Source organism: Lacerta agilis, chromosome 4, assembly GCF_009819535.1.
Source record: "Lacerta agilis isolate rLacAgi1 chromosome 4, rLacAgi1.pri, whole genome shotgun sequence".
NCBI classification, from domain to species: Eukaryota; Metazoa; Chordata; class Lepidosauria; order Squamata; family Lacertidae; genus Lacerta; species Lacerta agilis.
The window spans coordinates 6,618,386-6,636,569 of NC_046315.1; the positions used below are offsets into that span (position 1 = coordinate 6,618,386).

The 18,184-nt window shown below is 45.5% G+C and overlaps 1 protein-coding gene across 6 annotated transcripts in view; it reads left to right on the forward strand.

Annotated features, from left to right (window-relative positions):
* Positions 1-8,135: 8,135 nt before the first annotated feature.
* The window catches only part of FAM168A (family with sequence similarity 168 member A), a 138,260-nt gene continuing 128,211 nt past the window's right edge, over positions 8,136-18,184 (forward strand). For 4 of the 6 annotated variants that reach the window (XM_033145960.1, XM_033145962.1, XM_033145963.1 and 1 more), the window contains exon 1: positions 8,258-8,347. The gene's annotated coding sequence lies outside the window, so the exon portion shown is untranslated. Of the gene's footprint in view, positions 8,348-18,184 lie in introns of all 6 variants that reach the window. The other 2 variants (XM_033145966.1, XM_033145965.1) reach the window with 2 other exon arrangements.

Here is an 18,184-nt window from a genome sequence, read left to right on the forward strand (position 1 = left end):
CACTTGCCTCAAAGGGCATGTTTGAAACAGGGCAATAATGGTTTAAATCAGAGGGGTCAGGAGCATCTCTCTTAAAGGTGAAGGTAAAGGTATCCCTGATGCTCATCTCACTTTACTGGCTGAGGGAGCCGGCATACGGCTTCCAGGTCATGTGGCCAGCATGACTAAGCCACTTCTGGCAAAACCAGAGCAGCGCACAGAAACGCCGTTTACCTTCCCACCGGAGCGGTACCTATTTACAATATCTACTTGCACTTTGACGTGCTTTCAAACTGCTGGGTGGGCAGGAGCAGGGACCAAGCAACAGGAGCTCACCCCGTCGCGGGGATTCGAACTGCCAACCTTCTGATTGGCAAGCCCTAGGCTCTGTGGTTTAATCCACGAAATGATCAAGCATTCCATATTTTATGAAGCCCTTTTTGTGCACAAATCACATTTCCCCCCCAAAGGCTGGTGTTTTCACATCAGCAAAGCTGCTAATAGCTTGAAACAAGCGCACTGCCGTTTCTGGTGCATCTAAATGGTCGTTTGAGGTTAGCGTCTCAATAAATTTGCATGCACGTTTAGGGATGTTTGCGCAGGCAATCTCATTTCCAAGGCCATCCTTAGCATTTATTTATTTATTGGGCTTATTAGAGCACGCAGAGAACACAGTCGGAATAGCTCAAAAAAAAAAAAATATATTCCAGAGACAATTAACACAGGAAGGGAAGCCAGAAGAGGAAAACACTTCAGATGACTTTGCACCCCCAATTAATAATAATAATAATAATAATAATAATAATAATAATAATAAATTGATTGGGAGCATATGCATATGCAGTATTCAGAGGCGTACCACTTCTAACAAAGCTTTTGCGTGCTTGAAAGGGTTCACCCGAGATCAGTGGTTCTACAACATGCGTAGGCAAACTATGGCCCAGGGGCCGGATGCGGGCCAATCGCCTTCTAAATCTGGCCCGCAAGGTCCAGGAATCAGCATGTTTGGACATGAATAGAATGTGCCTTTTTATTTAAAATGCGTCTCTGGGTTATTTGTTGGGCCTGTCTGGTGTTTTGACGTGAGTAGAATGTGTGGTTTTATTTAAAATGTATCTCCGGGTTATTTGTGGGGCATAGGAATTCGTTCAAACCCCCCCCCCCATATAGTCCGGCCCACCACAAGGTCTGAGGGACAGTGGACCAGCCCCCTGCTGAAAAAGTTTGCTGACCCCTGATCTACAACAATAAGCTCTGCTCCCAGTCACCAGTCTGGCTGCCGCATTCTGGATTAGTTGTAATTTCTGAGTCACCTTCAAAGGTAGCCCCACACAAAGCGCATTGCAGTAGTCCAAGCGGGAGATAACCAGAATGTGCAGAAATGAAACTCATGCTGCTTTGCTGAGGGGAGATGGGCAACCTGGAGCTCACCTATGATGAGTCCATCTCCCTACACAGGAGAGTGATGACATCACCTTTTGTGCATCTGTTTTCTAACACCTTAGGCTAGTAAGTCGCCTAAGGAGCCAACTCTCTCACGCTCTGCGACGCAGGAATCTCAGCTTTAAAATCCCTGACAGATGGCCATCCAACCTCTGTTTTGAAACCTCCGAGGAAGGAGAGGCCACCACCTTCTGAAGGAGTCTGTTCCAATGCCGAACTGTTTTTGCCCTCAGAAAGTTCTTCCTAGTGTTTAGCCAGAATCTCCTTTTTTTGCGTTCTACGTAGGGCTGGCTCTGAAGACGGTTCGGAAACTTCAGCTGGTGCAGAATTCAGCGGCCAGTTTGCTCACCGGAGCAAGACTGTTTGAGCATATTACACCAATCCTGGTCCGACTGCACTGGCTAACAATTAGTGCTAGTTTTGACCTATAAAGCCTTAAACGGGAGGAGACAGCGAGCCTGGGGGCTTTGCCTTGCCCAGTCCATGGAGAGGCGGCCAGGTGCGAGAGCCCCTGGATTGATCCCGGATGCGATGGCACCCAGGGTGGCCAGCACCCACCTGGTGGCACCCAGAGGGCTAGTAGAGTGCATTGCATTAGTCCAAGCGGGAATGTAAACTCAATAAATAATAAAATAAAATAGGAATAATAATTGTCATTGGAATTTGTTGGTTTGGCTTTATATAACTGCCCTGACCGCATCGTGAGCACGAATCATCACAAATGCACCGCAAAAGCACACGCACACAACGCAATCTGAAGAATTTGTTGTTGTTGTTGTTCAGTCATTCAGTCGTGTCCGACTCTTCGTGACCCCATGGACCAGAGCACGCCAGGCATGCCTATCCTTCACTGCCTCTCGTAGTTTGGCCAAACTCATGTTAGTAGCTTCGAGAACACTGTCCAACCATCTCATCCTCTGTCATCCCCTTCTCCTTGTGCCCTCCATCTTTCCCAACATCAGGGTCTTTTCTAGGGAGTCTTCTCTTCTCATGAGGTGGCCAAAGTACTGGAGCCTCAACTTCAGGATCTGTCCTTCTAGTGAGCACTCAGGGCTGATTTCTTTGAGAATGGATAGGTTTGATCTTCTTGCAGTCAGTGGGACTCTCAAGATTCTCCTCCAGCACCATAATTCAAAAGCATCAATTCTTCGGCGATCGGCCTTCTTGATGGTCCAGCTCTCACTTCCGTACATTACTACTGGGAAAACCATAGCTTTAACTATATGGAACTTTGTCGGCAAGGTGATGTCTTTGCTTTTTAAGATGCTGTCTAGGTTTGTCATTGCTTTTCTCCCAAGAAGCAGGCGTCTTCTAATTTTGTGACTGCTGTCACCATCTGCAGTGATCATGGAACCCAAGAAAGTGAAATCTCTCACTGCCTCCATTTCTTCCCCTTCTATTTGCCAGGAGGTGATGGGACCAGTGGCCATAATCTTAGTTTTTTTGATGTTGAGCTTCAGACCATATTTTGCGCTCTCCTCTTTCACCCTCATTAAAAGGTTCTTTAATTCCTCCTCACTTTCTGCCATCAAGGTTGTATCATCAGCATATCTGAGGTTGTTGATATTTCTTCCGGCTATCTGAAGAATAGCTGTGGTTAACTAATCCACAGCAACGCACCATGGAAAACATCACCAAGGGCAGAAAACATGTTGCTCCAACCGTTCTGTCGATGCGCAACACCCTCTTTCCCACCGGCAAATTCCCCTGCTCTTCTCTGTTTGAGGAGTGGATGCGAGCAGCAGATGTTTGTGCCCCAAATGAACTGGGCCTGCTCTTATTTTGTTCAGCGAGTAATGGCTCCCACAGGGTTCCATCTAAATATTGCATGCCTGTTGCTTTATTAAAAATTCACACAAGGGGGGGGCACATTCTTGGAGGCTACGAGCCGCAGCGTGGCGCACTTAAATGACTGCTGATCCTCCTCGGTGCCTTTGCCAGGGAAAGCATTCCTGGAGGAATAGCTCTTCGCTGGTAGCAGGTTCCTTAGCAGTAAATATTTGTATTAGGAGAAGGGGATCGGATCTACGAGAGTCACGTGTCTCCCCGCCACCACTCCCTCCATTGCACAGGGTGCCGGATAGACAGGGCAGCGAGATCTGAGAATCACAGAATTGCAGAGTTGGAAGGAACCTCAAAGATCCTCTAGTCCAACCCCCTGCAATGCAGGAATCACAGCTAAAGAATCCGGGACAGAAGGCCTCTGCTTAAAAACAGCAAATGAAGGAGGGTTCACCACCATCAGAATCATCCACATGTTGGAGAGCTTTCCCATGAGCCCTGGGGAGGTTTGAGGGGGGCCCTGGGGAAGACCCCCGCCATGTTCTATGGCGGCTGCTCCCCCCGTCACTTTCCCTCTCTACTGCTACTTTCCTGCTCTATCGTTTTCTCCCAAGAATAATAATAATGATGATGATAATATATTATTATTTATACCCCACCCATCCGGCTGTGTTTCCCCAGCCACTCTGGGTGGATTCCAACAGAATATTAAAATACAATAATCTATTAAACATTAAAAGGCAGAGGGCCTTCTTGGTGGTGGCACCTGCCCTGTGGAACGCCCTCCCATCAGATGTCAAGGAAATAAACAACTATCAGACTTCAGAAGACACCTGAAGGCAGCCCTGTTTAGGGAAGCTTTTAATGTTTGATGCTTTATCGTGTTTTTAATATTCTGTTGGGAGCCGCCCAGAGTGGCTGGGGAAACCCAGCCAGATGGGCGGGGTATAAATAATAAATTATTATCTACAGCAAGCACAGAAACTGCCTCCTTGACCGTTGGACCCACTCTTGGTCTCATCCGCTCCATCCACCGGAGCTTGACTTTGCATGCAGGGAAGTCCCTAAATCACCGAAGGTTTGAGACGTATTGGCTACCCTCACCTGGTTTAGCTGTCCAGTCAAAGCCTTTCCCAAGGTGTGCCCGCATGTTGGCAGCTTCCAGGAGCCACAGGTGAGAGCTGAGTGGTACTGGAAGGGGTTAATTAGCTAACCTGTATATATTTACCTGAATGTATTGTTAGTCCAGAAGTATAAAAGAATATTTTAAGCTTTGCCTTATGAAACCTCTCTGTAAAGCTGTGAACTTTGATCTGCATTGTATTTCTTTCTGGCAAGCTATGACTAATAGTCTGGAGATAACACAGAGAGTAACTGTCCTTGCACAGAGAGGAATTGCCTGGGTCAGAGATAGGATGGCCTTGCTGGAGTGCGCATGAACCAACTCAGGGCTAAATGTCCTTTTGCCTTATATGTACAACAGGAAATGTTCCTTATATGGACAAGAGGAAGATTTCTGGGGTGGGAAGAGAGCCAGAGAACTGTCTATAAGAACTGTCTGAAAATTGACTACCGGTAGTTTTGTACTCGCTTAGATGTCTGAACACCGCAGTACCTCTGCATGTAGAAAATAAATCTTTCTCTCTCTGAAGCCAGCAGCCTCAGGTGTCTTTTCTGCTCCCATGTTTTCTCACCGGGCGCAACCATGGGAACCCGTAGGGGCAAATAAGGCTCCAGTACCACGCCTCTCCTAACACCCCATACATATGGACAGCAGTATAATGCAGAAATGTTTTCAATAAATTATCTATCATTTGTCCTTAAGGAACCAGTGGAATTGGCAGCCAGCCTTGTGAGCTGTGACCCCTTACAGCAGGCTGTAGTCCACAAATACCAAGGTTCCACAATACCTTGGTCAGGGCCTGATGAGGCCCTAAGCTACTGAAGGTAATGGGGCCCTTTATATGTCCAGCTGTCCTTTGTCAACAACAAATGGTTTCTGTTTCGTGTGTGGAATATACGCTATATGGAAATTTATGGACCTCACAGGGATCAAAAGCCATTCGCCCATGTTGCTATTCAACCAGTCCATGCAGAATGTAGGCACCCTATATACAGAAAGGAGCAAACCAGTGGTGTTTTAGGGAGCAGGCTAGCAGGTGGGGCCCATGCCTTACACCCTAGGAGGCTACACAACACAAAACACTGTTGTTGTATGTAGGTTTTATTATTATTATTTTTTATCTTATATTTTGGAAATGTACATCCTGTTTGTTAAGTTGTGGGTGGACACAGCAGACGACACAGTGATTTCCAAACAGCTCTTGTTTATTCTCAGGCTGGAACAGAAGTGAGCTGAAGGCCTCAGCCACCTGCTTATATAGAACTCAGCTACAAAGCAACAGCAACAACTTTCTGTAGTTACCCAATCCCTGAACGTCAGTTTACAATCCTTCATTTGCATATGCGGACCTGAGTGAAAGCTGCAGCAGAATGAACACACACCCCTAGTGGCCTAGGGTGAGAACTTCAATACATAACACTGTTTTTCCCCCCTTTGATTTTTTTGCCCCCCCACAAGAGAGTGGGGCCCTAAGCTATAGCTTATTTAGCTTATACGTAAATCCGGCACTGACCTTGGTGTTTTTGCTGTAGGACTCAAACACGTTCACCAGTCAGGAAACTGATTTTTTTGTTTTTGTTTTCATGAAGAAGAGTTTGGATTTGATATCCCGCTTTTCACTACCCGAAGGAGTCTCAAAGCGGCTAACATTCTCCTTTCCCTTCCTCCCCCACAACAAACACTCTGTGGGGTGAGTGGGGCTGAGAGACTTCAGAGAAGTGTGACTGGCCCAAGGTCACCCAGCAGCTGCATGTGGAGGAGCAGGGAAGCGAACCCGGTTCACCGGATTAAAAGTCCACCGCTCTTAACCACTACACCACACTGGCTCTCTTTCATGAGCCATTCACTGCTTGCAATTCTCTCCCCGCCCGAATGCATGTATCAGCTGAGCGCAACCCTTAAGCGCATCTTGCAAAATAAATATATTCCTCCCCATAAAAAAAAAACAACTCTTGCAGCAGTTAATCTGTTAGGGTTAACAAGACTCTCTTTCACATCCATCTTCATCCTTTGCTCCTTGCTATTCTTTGTCCATGAAACAGCCAAGTAGATGACAGACTACATTACCCAGCATAAGAGGAAACCTTTAATTAGGAAATTTGGGAAACAGAGAGTGAAAGAGAAAGCCCTGCGACTCCCAGCACCCCACAAGACCCTTCCCTCTGCTTCCATGTGGATTATTCCAACTACATCTCCCATGGAGCTCTGCTCGTGGGAAAGCGCCTGAGAGCAAATTGGGTCTCTCGCTTGCAGCAGCAGCAGCTGCTTGGTCCATTTTGTAGCATTTCAGTGCCCGGCTCCCAGCTCATTTTGAGATGCTTGCAGCAAATGCTCACAGTTGCAAGGAGGGCGGCTCGACATCGCTCCGCTGCCGGAAAAGAATAACGTCTTATTTAATCCTCCAGAGCCGCGCACGGGCATCCTTTTGCAATGCTTGCAGCGATGGAGCCTCCGTACTGCTCATTTCTCTCCCCGCTCCCTCCCCGCAAGGCGTTTTCAGCTCCTGGAACATTAAAAGGTGAATAGTTTTCCGCCTGACCTTGCCCCAGGTCTCGCCTCCACAACAATTATTCCCCCCCCCAGACGTTGTTTACCATACCCACTTCGCAAGGCTCGAATAACCTATCCTTAGCTTCCACGCGACCAGGCAGCTGATTTATTATTATTATTATTATTATTATTATTATTATTATTATTATTATTATTATTATTATTATTATTATTATTATTATTATTGGCATTTCATCCTCCGATTATTAATATGATAGGATGGGTCTCATTGCATGCTTTGAGCCGAACTGTGGAGCCTTCGGTCTGAAAAGCGGCAGGGAAAGAACAAACAAACCGCTCAGACGACACGTTTCGCTTATATAGTAACACAACAACAACAACAGCGATCTGCACAGAAAACAATAAAAGTAACGTCCTTTATAAATTCATATAAATACGAACAATATTTTCCAATAGCTCTTCCTAAAAGCCAAGTAAGACTTAATTAATGGGCGCTTTAGAGATGTAAAAGATGTATAATAATGATAAAAAATATGGATAAATGTGCAATGGTGCGACGTGGAGACTTGGCAAGGACATTTCTCTCTCTCTCTCTCTCTCTCTCTCCGGTCTTTTTAGCACCGAGTGAATACCCTTTTTTATTATTCAAGTAGCCTTTTAACTGTGTTTTAAATCTGGACTTCAAGCAATTTTACGCAGCCTCCGTGCAAAGAAGTTTGTGGTTGCCTTTCCTTGCTAATTTTCTAAACAACAACAACGTTGTGCTCTTCACATTTTAAGCCGCCCAGGAAAATCTATAATGACTAAAATCGCCATCACCGGCGATGGGGATTCGTTTCAAGCCGCCCGGGAAAATCTATAATGACTAAAATCGCCATCACCGGCGATGGGGATTCGTTTTATTAGCTCTCCCAGCAGCTATTAATAACGCAGCCGCCTGAGATTAGCCTACTACAACTCCCAGCATGCCCCGCGGGCCGCTTCCTCTCCCCCCCTCCTCTTTCCGCCGAAGCCCAATTGGAGGAGCAGGAGGAGGAGGAGGAGACGCCTCGGCGACTACAACCCCCGAGATGCCCCGCGGCGAGAGGGGCCTCACGGGGCTTATCCCAGTGCGCGCGGGGCGTGCCGGGATCTGTAGTCTCCCCGCCCTCCCGGCTCTCGTAACGGTTCTCCCCGCTGCCGGCTGGCGCTGCCCCCGCCCCCTGCTCCCTCCCTCCCTCTCTCGCTCCCTCCCTCCCCCCTCCCTCGCCCGCCCGCCCGCCTCAGTCAGGATCCTCGGCGCTGCGCTCCCTCACAGCCCCGCTCGCCCGCCGATCGCCCACAAAGCCCCGCGTCCTTGACTCCCTCGCAGAGGCCTCCTGCTCCCCCCTCGACGCCACCGGCGGACGCTGCTGCCGCCGCCGCTACTGCTACTGCTACGCGAGGGGAGGCTGGAGCCCCGGAGCACCGCCAGCGAGGAGAAGCCGGAGGCGACGAGGACGAGGAGGACCCCAGCTCCCAGACCCGCAGGTGGGAAAGGGGGAAGGGGGCGCCGCCGCTGGACCCCCCCCCTCAAGAAAACCCCTCAACAACAACAGCCTCCCCCTCACGCGCCGTCGAAGGGGGGAGGGGAGCCCCTCGAAGCCCCCTCATGGCCCCCTCAGAGCCTCCCTCATAACCCCCTGATATCTCCCCATAGACCCCCTCAGCCTCCCTCATAGACCCCCTCTCAGAGCCTCCCTCATAGACCCCCCCTCTCAGAGCCTCCCTCATAGACCCCCCCCTTTCAGAGCCTCCCTCATAGACCCCCTCATAACCCCCCCATATCCCTCATAGACCCCTTCAATAACCCCCCCCCCCATAGAGCCCCTCGGTAACCACCCTCTTGAGACCCCCTCAATAGCCACCTTGAGTTCCGTCAGGGAAAAAGGTAGGAGATAGATAGATAGATATACTGTAATATGATAATATTGTATATTAAATATGCATACTATGATATATATATATATATATATATATATATATATATATATATATATATATATATATATATCTGTCTGTCGCCCCCTTAGCCTCAGAGAATGTGGGAGAGAGGGGAAACCCTAGCAGGGTCAAGTGTAAGGGGTCTCGTAGGTTTTCTCTTCCTTTTTCTGTGCTCCCCTCTGCCAAGTTCTTGCAGTCATGGAGGCGGGGGGCGGGTGTGTGTGTCTGGGAAGTTAATGTGGGGTCGGGCTTGTTAGCGGTTTTATTATTTCTGGCCTGCAGTCTCAGGGTATTGGCGTGTTTAGGAAGATGTCAAGGATGCTGGTGGTGCGTATGTGAAATGTGTGTGTGTGTGGGGTGTGCACAAGAGAGGGCTCAAGGCAGGTTTTTGGGAGGAAAGGAGGGGCTGCCCCAGAGTGCTTGCTTTGTTAGGGTTAAAGGATTGTTTTTTAGGTGGGGGGCGGCAGAGGCAATTTGTGCATGCACATGCATGTTGTGTGTGTGTGTGTGTGTGTGTGTGTGTGTGTATGTATGTGTATGTGTATATGTGTATATATATGTGTGTGTGTGTATATATATATATATATATATATATATATATGATTGTGTACTCTTATTAATTTGTATGCACCCTTTAAAGATAATTTAGCAGGGGGATCTGGGAAAGAGATGCCATGCTGCGTGAGGACAGGGTTTGTGGGTCTAAATTGGGACCCCTGATCTCTAGTGGCATGAAGGGTGGGGGAAATTTGTGTGTTCGTTTTTGTGTGTCAATGGCTCAGTGTGGTGTGGAACATGCAGATGAAGTTTGTGAATCCTTTTGTGTGTTGTGGGGCGGCGGAGGCGCAATGGGAAAATCCAGAATGGTTGACTGAGAACCAGAGAGGCCCCAGGTTCAAATCCCTGATTAGCCACGAAACTAGCTGTGTGACCTTAGGCAGAGCCGTCTCATCCATTGGGGCTGGTGGCGCGGCGCACCAGGGCGCAATGGCCTGGAGGGCGCCTCCGCCCTCCAGCCCCGCTGGCAGCGCCTGCCGGCAGCGCCCTCTAACTCCCAGCAAGGGAGCTGGCCGGCCACGCCACGCCCTCTGGCTGCCCAGCAGAGCACAGGAGCTCTGCGCGCCCTTCCAGCGCTTCCGGGACGGGAGGCGAGGGCAGCCGGCTCGCGCTCCCGCGCAGTACTGAGCCTAAGAAAATAAATTTTTCTGCCTCCCTACATCCAGCCACTCTCTGAAGACTGGAGAAGGGACCCTCATGAGAATATTAAGGGGATGGGCAGGGGAAGGACTCGACCATGTGAAAAATGAACATAAGATTTTAGTTCATTCATTTTCAGTTTTGTATTCTTGTTATAAAAAGTGTGCATAGATACTCCATTGCAGTGCCCATAACCTAGGTTTAAGGTGCCATTCAGTTTCTAACACTGGGAAGAATGCCTTTTGGAGCGAGGGTGGCAGTGGCAGTAGGGAGAGGACCAAATTACAGGAGTGGCTGTGAAAATAGGGAGCATATAAAGATGGCATACATCCAGCTGAATAGTGATCAGTGCAGTGTAATTTTGCCCATGCCCGCTCAAAATTGCCCCTTGAGTTTGGTGGGACTTACTGTCAGCTAAGCGTGTATAGGATTGCAGCCTAAATATATGCTTCCTCAGCTGAGCTTCTGCAGCAATGTTTCATAAGCATAGTACCTCTTAAGGGTCATGGATGTTCAGTGCAGAGTATTGGAATGTGCACAGTTAGAGAATGACTCCTACATGTACTATGCCAGACTGATCTGTGATTCTGTGATGAGGTGCTATGGGAGTTACGTGCACATTTTAGACAGAGGAACGCTGCATTTTGCAAGAGCGTGGGGAAGGTAAGAACTGGGATTCTAATTTGCCTCTCCTCCTCTTGGGAGCTGGAAGGAGAATTAAGTGCACACATATACTTGCTTAGCATCACTGCAGTTCCTGAACGGCAAATACTCTGAACCTTTACTACCTCATCTGAGCTTTGCAAAGGGCAACTCTCGGAAGTTACTCTGGGGCTGTGCAGAAGGATTCTTTTAGAGAAACCGGGGAATGTGTGTGTTCTGCAACGTTCCTTTTTTTTTTTTTTTTGCATGTAAATCACGTTGGACATTGTGTGGATGGTAGTGACCACATAACACAAAAATCGGCATCGGTATATTTGCCTAAAATGTAACTAGGGCTGTCCTTGTACATACTGGGAAAAACAAATGGATGGGTGTTGTGTAACCCTATGTAGTGGGGAATGAGTATCGTTTCTGCCTTGTCTTTAATGATGTGCTGGAACCCAAGCTTTGGATTTGATGTGATTGAAAATGTCATCATGTAACATCCGTGGGCTGAAAGCAGATATATTGCAAGACTGAGAAATGTTCAGCTGCATTAATTTTCTATCATGAATACAGGCTGGAATGGGGATAAAAGGTTTTTTATATTTAAAGAGATTGCTGCAAGAGTTCATTTATTGGGACAGCAATAATACGGGCAATTAAGTTTATCATTATATTGCGGATTAATAGTGTTGAGGTGAGAGTAGTCCTGTGTTCATCCTTCTTTGTAAACAGTCATGAAATATGGCAAAAAAAACCTATTCATTGCTGAAAGGCTTTTTTGCTCCCACCCCTGCCCTGTTTGGTGATAAGCATTCAGGTTATAGCTTGTATTTCCTGTTGATTGAATTTCATCCAGAAGGAATTCAGTTTGTGCTGAAAACTGTCAAATGTGGAAAAATGAGCAGGTTGAGTTTTTCCTCTCATCTGTCTCCCTGCCTTCCTTCAGACAAAGGCATGTTGTGTTAGCCAACGAGGGGGAAAGGCAATTGGTTCCATTTATGTTTTAATCAAAATATGATTTCAGATGCAGCCGAGTATTTGTTCTCACTGAGAAGTTGTGATGGTGAAAGGAAGGGCATTTCTTCAAGAAATGCAGATGATGAAAGCATCTTAAAGGAAACATTTTGCTGGGCTTGATTGAATCAACAGTGTTATTTGGTGATGAAATGTTAACTGTGAAGTGGCTGCTGATTATGGTCTGGTTAGAGCCAGAGGGGAGTATAATGAGGCAGGATACAGGCTGCAGACCAAAAATCATTCTGCCATCAAATCACATCTTGGCCATTTAATTCCCCCCCCCCCCAATTGCCACCTTTCTTGCAATATCTGCCTGGTTTATTAAATTATACATATTAACTACTTACGGGTGTTGGAACATGTATTTCAGCTACTAATGAATTCATAGAGAAATAACATTTAATATTTGTAAACAATTTTCCTGAATGCAGGTGAGCTTAATAACTCCATGTTAATCCCCAAATAAATAATATTAATTATTGATTGGCAATCCAGTGCTAATCTAGATAATTACTTTTAACTCCTGTTTGAATCAACTGAATTTATTCCTGGTGATAACATGACTTACGATCACAATACTATTGGGAATGGGGTACGGTTGGGTAGTACATCTTCAACCCAGGTTATCTGGTTCAGTAGCCTTTGTGCAGTGCCAAGCAGTTACCCTATATCAGACTGCTAAATAGTTGACTGGGTTTTTGGGGGGCTTCATTTTGCACCTGGAAACAATTCACTCGTTCCTGGCTGGTATTAGCTGTTGATAGTATAAATTCTGCCAGCTAGCAGTAGCTGGGACCTCCAGTCTCCTTTACTGCTCTGCTTTCTCTGCTTGCATCTGCAAGGCTCCAGCTCTTTCTGGTCTTTGGTGTTGCAGTTAGCCTTTCATATTTTCTGAATGCAAAGAATCAATCCCAAGCTGTTTCCCATGTGATAGTGCATAGAAGGACCACATTTCAGGACCTTGACCCTCTCCATGGGTCCATGGCAAACTACTGTAAGGTAAGGCCCGGGGGCCGGATCCGGGCCAGTCGCCTTCTAAATCTGGCCTGCAGATGGTCCGGGAATCAGCTGTTGTTACATGAGTAGAATGTGTCCTTTTATTTAAAATGCATCTCTGGGTTATTTGTGGGGCCTGCCTGGTGTTTTTACATGAGTAGAAAATGCCTCCCTTGGTTATTTGTGTGGCATAGGAATTCGTTCATCCCCCCCCCCCTTCAAAATATAGTCCGCCCCCCACAAGGTCTGAGGGACAGTGGACCTGGCCCCCTGATGAAAAAGTTTGCTGACCCCTTGGACCTTATGATTCACCTGCTATTGTAGTATGCCTCTTGGCCCTGATCCTGCAAGGCTGTTCATACTCTGGCCTCTTGCAGATTAACTGTTAGGGATAGCTAACTGATTTTAGTAGGTTGCACCTGTAGCAGAGGGTACCCTGCTGTGTCCCATCATTGTGCACCGGGATTTCCCCCCTACTTCCCCAATGCCTTCCCCAGATCTGATCCAGAACAGATTTTGGGTGCATGCTGGGGGGCGGGGGAAACACTCCTTTGTGAAAACAGAAATAATTGAAATGTCAAAACTTCAGGTTTAGTACTATATTGGATTCCACCTAGACTGTCTTTATAGGCAAGAGCTGCAATCATCAAAATCATAGAGGTAGTGTTACCGTATTAATGTATATGTTTGTCACATTTACATACTGCTTTTTCACCAGTTTCCATTTAAAAGAATGGGCACACTACAAAGTGACGAGAAAGGGAGGAGGAAATTAAAGCAAACCCATACCATGGACATTGAGGGAAGAATCCAAATGGCAGTTTATTTTATTTTTACATTTATATTCCATTTTTTTCTGCAAGGAGCTCAAGGTGGTGAACATGCTTCTCCACCTCCCCATTATATCATCACAACAACCCTCTGAGGTAGGATAGCCAAGACAGTGACCGGCCCAATGTAACCCAGTGAGCTTCATGGCTGAGTAGGGATTTGAATCCTGGACCTTGTATTCCCCCCCACAAAATTATAATACTGGAGTAAGCAGATTTGAAATTTTGTTAGATGAATAATTTGTTACTAATTTGCTAAGAAATAGTGCTTGGGAATAGCTTAAATGTTAAATCTGAGCAACAGCACAGTTATGATGTGAAATGTCTATTTGATTATTTTTCTCTAGTGAGGCTGAATAATGTACCTGCCAGTTTCTTTATTCAAATGCTGCTGTGTCACTTGTCGAATTGAGCTTTGACTAAAGTACATCTAAAAAGAGAAACTGCCTGTAATGAACTTTTTGTGTGTGAAATATATAATGGTTGGTATGCCCCCCTCCCTCTCTCTATACTTTTCTGACAATTGAGAAATCCCAGTGAGGAATAATTGCTGTTATCCGAGAACACAAAACATCTCTTAGGCAACAACCCAGGATGTTTTAGAAAATTGTCCCTGTTCTGACTCCTTGCAGTATTTCGGCTCAAGCATAGCAAAATTTCATCCACTCTAATCAGTCTTGGAAATGCAGGTAAGCCCTGAAATGGCCACAATTGCAGAGGCACCCTGCTTAGGCAGGCTGAGTGTATCCTTCAGCCTAACAATTGTTTCTGGCTCATTTTTAAAAATGCTGCAATCATGGCTGGATTTTTGATCTTCTTTCATAAAATGCTGGGTGGCTGGAGATGACGAGCTTGTTAAAAGGGAAACACTGTTTATGTGCTTTCCCTCCCAAGCGCTCTGTCTGCCCTTCAGTCCAGTTTACAATCTTCATTTGTCTTCACTAAATGCCTTTCAGGCTTGATTATATCTGCTGGAGCTCTTGATTTGAGCTCTTTTCAAACCTTTTCTATGCTTCCCAGGTTTTCCATTTGGAGATCTTGCTCGACCGAGATCTTGTTTGGTTTGATGGCTGGAAGTGGGCTGGCCCCAGGTTTTGTGGGCGCTGGGTAAACATGGCCCTAATTCAGGCTAATATGCAGGGCTGTCTTAAGCATAACCGGCTCTGTGGTGCAAAGATCCCTCCGGCGCCCTCTCCCTTTCCCAGAATTTAGACTCGAGTGGTGCAGGTTTATGCTGTGTCATTGGTGTTGGCTTACTGGGAGCTTACTGGGATTGTCTAACATTCCTGAACAGAAGTATTAACAATGTTGTCATTTAGTCGTTTAGTCGTGTCCGGCTTCGTGACCCCATGGACCAGAGCAGGCCAGGCACTCCTCTCTTCCACTGCTTCCTGCATTTTGGTCAAACTCATGTTGGTAGCTTCGAGCACACAGTCCAACCATCTTGTCCTCTGTCGTCCCCTTCTCCTTGTGCCCTCCATCTTTCCCAACATCAGGGTCTTTTCCAGGGAGTGTTCTCTTCTCATGAGGTGGCCAAAGTATTGGAGCCTCAGCTTCAGGATCTGTCCTTACAGTGAGCACTCAGTCCTGATTTCCTTCAGAATGGATAGGTTTGATCTTCTTGCAGTCCATGGGACTCTCAAGAGTCTCCTCCAGCACCATAATTCAAAAGCTTAAATTCTTCAGCGATCAGCCTTCTTTATGGTCCAGCTCTCACTTCCATACATCACTACTGGGAAGACCATAGCTTTAACTATATGGACCTTTGTCGGCAAGGTGATGTCTGCTTTTTAAGATACTGTCTAGGTTTGTCATTGCTTTTCTCCCTAGAAGCAGGCATCTTTTAATTTTGTGACTGCTGTCACCACCTGCAGTTATTATGGAACCCAAGAAAGTGAAATCTCTCATTGCCTCCATTTCTTCCCCTTCTATTTTACAGGAGGTGATGGGACCAGTGGCCATGATCTTAGTTGTTTTTTTAAAAAAAATGTTGAGCTTCAGACCATATTTTGTGCTCTCTTTTATCACCCTCATTAAGAGGTTCTTTAATTCCTCCTCACTTTCTGCCATCAAAGTTGTGTCATCTGCATATCTGAGGTTGTTGGTGTTAACAATAGGAATACAGTATTCATTTGCCCTTGAAGTGTCCTGTCTAGTGTTGTGATGAATTTAGGTCCCTCCCCCCCCCCCCGCAAAAAATCTTGGGACTACAAAAACATGCCTTGAGTATGAGACATCGTTAATCAGCCCTTGGCAATTAAACCCAAGCAATTCAGATATCGGAATGCTAATTAACATTGTTTTTTCATAAAGCTTGACAATTTCTGAAAGAATGCAAAGTCAGCCACAGTAAGCCTTCAGTAACTGACTTCCCAAACACATTTGAAATTTGGTTGTGATCTTCGGGGTTCATTCCACTTCTCCACACCCCAGGGGCAGGAACATCTCTCTGAAGGCTTTAGAGTCTGAAAGGGGGCTTGTGGGTCTTAGGGAGCCTGTGGCCAGGTGACTGGTTGCAGGGAAGCAGCTTGTTTTTCCAGGTCAGGGGTCAGCAAACTTCTTCAGCAGGAGGCAGACCTTGTGGGAGGCCGGACTATATATATATATATATATATATAGGAATGAACAAATTCCTATGCCCCAGAAATAACCCAGAGATGCATTTTAAATAAAAGCACACATTCTACTCATGTAAAAACACGCTGTTTCCCGGACCGTCCGTGGGCTGGATTTAGAAGGCGACTGGGCCGGATCCAGCCCCCGGGTCTTAGTTTGTCTACCCATGTTCCAGATGATAGCATAACTTCCACAGCTTTCTTTCACTGAAGGGCCGATAAACTCTTGAGGTGATATTCACTTCCACTGTAGTGTCTCTCCCCTCTTTGAATCCCTGTGATAACAAAGATGCCCTACAATTGTTCCCTAGAGAGTCAGGAATAACAGGCTGTTGCATTTAGGAGGTACCAGCCCTCCAAAGCAAGTTGATTAGACTCTATCAAGGACTGCTAACTGGACTGTTGAGGAATAGGACTTTAAGATAAATGGGACACTGTTTTTTGTTTCAGATTTCTCCTAATTATTAGACTGGGGGACACAATTCCACACAAGATGTCCATATTTTGGTTTTTATAGATCTGCTAATTGAAAGCCATTAGGTGCAGGTTTGAAACTGTTTTGAAAACACAAAGAACAATAAATTGCAGTTACGTTCAAAGGAAGGATTTTAGGCTATATTTTTTTTTAAATGTAACTGAAATGCTTGTCCTAATTTAGAAATGGGCCTTTCAAAGCAGCTAGTGAAAATAAGTATGAAAGGTACCTAAAATACAAAACACTAAAATTAGCATAAAAATAATGTTGCAAATAACAAAAATGAAGTGGCAGCCACAGTGGCACAATCACATTTTCCCTCTGTCTTTTTCTGTTAATTGAAATGGAAGTGAAAAATAGCAGAGCTTCAGATGGCAGACTCTTTATTTGTTTTATAACACTTGTATCCTGCCTCTTGGTAAGCTCAAGGCAATTCATGACAGGAAAAAAGGATCCCAATATAATTATTAATAACTCTTTAATTACATAGGAAACCATAAATATAACACACCATGTTAATTATAGCACCCTGCTCCAAAAGCAGCAGTAAAGTTTGAAACCTCTCTGGAATCTCCAGATATTAAGCAGTGTCAATGAGCTTTATACAGATTCCTCAATGAAATTACTGAGGTAAAATTTTGCAGCTCAACTCAGGGGCCACTATTAAGAAGGTCATGCTAATTTCCATCATGGTCCTTGCTTCTCTTAAAGTTAGTACTTGAATAAGCACTTGCTAAATTATCTTATTCTCCTGCACAGGGGAGGCCTAAGAAGTCTGCAAGCCTCAGGCCATATTTATATATTGCTTTTGCCCTGTTAAATAGAATTATTTTGACCACATAGAAATCCCTTACTAGCAAGGTTAGAGATACCCTGTTTCTCCTAAAATAAGACATAGCCATAAAATAAGCCATAGCAGGATTTCTATGCATTTGCGAAATATAAGCCGTTCCCCAAAAATAAGCCATACCCCGAAAATAAGCCATAGTGACGTGGTACCTCCCATTAAAACAGCCTGGAGAGGCGTGGCTATGCAGCGTACCGATGCGACACGGTTAAAATAAGACATCCCCTGAAAATAAGCCATACTGTGTTTTGTTGAGCGAAAAAAAATATAAGACGGTGTCTTATTTTAGGAGAAACACGGTAAGTAATATGAGTAGTGTTTTTCCTAGGGATTCGTAAAAGTATGAACACTTGACCAGATCAACATTTCCCCCCAGGCTGATTGACTCTGTACCCCATAGGACTTTGCCTGCTTATGTGTATGTCTTAATAAGCTTTCTATTTTTATCTCTCTAGGGTATTGGTCTGTGTAGTCATGTAAAGCCTCAAGCCAGTTAATTTGTCCATAATCCAGTTAAGAAGACGTTCTTAAATTTAAACAAAGTTAAAAACTAATTGCCTGATCCTGCCATGTTAATAGAAGCACCTCAGGGTAGATTTTCCTGGTGCATGCAGAACATCCACTTTATCAACAGAAAGAGTAATATGTTTGTCTACCTGTTTGTTTTAGGTTATAATGAGTTACAGTGTACACAAATTAGCACCCATATATCATAAGTAATATAACAATATAGGTATCTGAGTTTTCAGAATCCTAGAG